Source organism: Papilio xuthus, unplaced genomic scaffold (assembly GCF_000836235.2).
Source record: "Papilio xuthus unplaced genomic scaffold, Pxut_1.1 DF828258.1, whole genome shotgun sequence".
In the NCBI taxonomy this organism is placed as follows: domain Eukaryota; kingdom Metazoa; phylum Arthropoda; class Insecta; order Lepidoptera; family Papilionidae; genus Papilio; species Papilio xuthus.
In genome coordinates, this window is record NW_013530391.1 from 3,749,419 (window position 1) to 3,751,140 (window position 1,722).

A 1,722-nucleotide genomic window follows, 5' to 3' on the forward strand; every position below is an offset into this window, starting at 1 on the left:
ATTGGGAGGATTTGTTGTTCCAGAAAAAAATATTAGCGTAAAACGAGCATTAGTGGACGACACTTTTCGTTGTCTATTTTGAGGTTTTCGTCGCGTCAGTCAATTCACCAACAATACAACCACCCCAATAGCGCGCAAGTCGATGGCTATAGCTGCAATGATGCTGATGAAGTCGAAAAAACCGACAGTGATTCTTCTGGTGGCACGTTAGATTGCGGTAGTGATGTAGTTACCGCGCGCGACAACTCCGTCTACATGGTGTGCGGTTTGACGAACTAAATTTGGACGCACCTAAACCTTAATGTTATAAAGTTAAATAAATTTTAACAGTGAAAGACACAATAACTTTTGTTGCAGAAATGGGTCGGCTAGCTTAACATTTATATTTATAACATTAGTAAAATAATTCAGTTCATTTTAAAATTATTTCTACTGTTGTTATCTACTTGTTATCGAATTTCGTGCTATATAAGCTCGCGGAGCGTTTACGACTGGCTATCTCTCCACCATGTTGACCCTGGCTGTCGTGTTCGTGTTGTGCGTCGCACTGTACCTCTACGGTACAAGAACGTTCAAATATTGGGAGAAGAAAGGAATAAAACATGACAAGCCTATACCATTTTTCGGCAACAATTCGCGTATGTACTTATGGCAGAAAAGTATGACACAAATTGGCGTGGAAATGTACTGGAAATACCCGAAGGAAAGAGTCGTAGGATTTTATCGAGCGACGCGTCCAGAACTTGTCTTGAGAGATCCAGAAATTATAAAACGCGTCCTCGTCTCAGATTTTGGTAATTTTCATTTGAGAGGTATTAATACTCACAAAACGGTTATTGAGCCCATGGCAAAAAATCTTTTCCTTGCTGAAGGCGATCTCTGGAAGCTATTGAGGCAGCGCATGACTCCCGCGTTTACCAGCGGCAAACTGAAGGCGATGTTCCCGCTCATTGTGGAGCGTGCTGAGCGGATGCAAACGCACGCAATCAACGCTCCACCGACTGGACGAGTTCTGGACTCTCGGGAAATAATGGCGCGGTATACTACTGATTTCATTGGTGCTTGTGGCTTCGGACTCGATATGGATTCTCTTACTACGGAAAATTCCTCTTTTAGAAAACTCGGTATGGATATTTTTAAATTTGAAGTCAGTCAAATTATTAAACAAAAGCTCAAAGAGATGTTTCCTGAAGCATGCAAACATTTTAGAATTTTTAGCAAAATAGAAAAAGACGCGAACGCCCTTGTCAAAACTATTCTGGAAAAGAGAAATTACGAACCATCTGGTAGACACGACTTTGTCGATCTTCTTTTGGAATATAGGAAAAAAGGAAAAATAGTTGGTCAATCTATAGAAATAATGAAATCGAATGGCATGCCTGAAGAAGTATCTTTGGAGTTGACCGAAGAATTAATTACGGCTCAAATTATGGTCTTCTTCGGTGCGGGATTCGAAACTTCGTCATCCTCTACAAGCTATACGCTGCATGAACTTGCATACAATCCTGAGGAGCAACAAAAAGTGCAAGAAGAAATCGATATTGTTTTAGCAAAATACAATAACAAGCTCTGCTATGAAGCGATTTCTGAAATGACTTACATTGCGCTTTCAAAGAAGGCATTCGAATGTTCCCATCGTTGGGTCACTTAGTAAGAAAATGTGCCCGCAAGTACACATTCCCCGACTTGGACCTGACTATAGACGAGGGCGTTTCACTATTT

General features: G+C 40.8%; 1 pseudogene; it reads left to right on the forward strand.

Moving 5' to 3' along the window:
- Positions 1-479: 479 nt before the first annotated feature.
- The window catches only part of LOC106113364 (cytochrome P450 6B6-like), a 1,845-nt pseudogene continuing 602 nt past the window's right edge, over positions 480-1,722 (forward strand).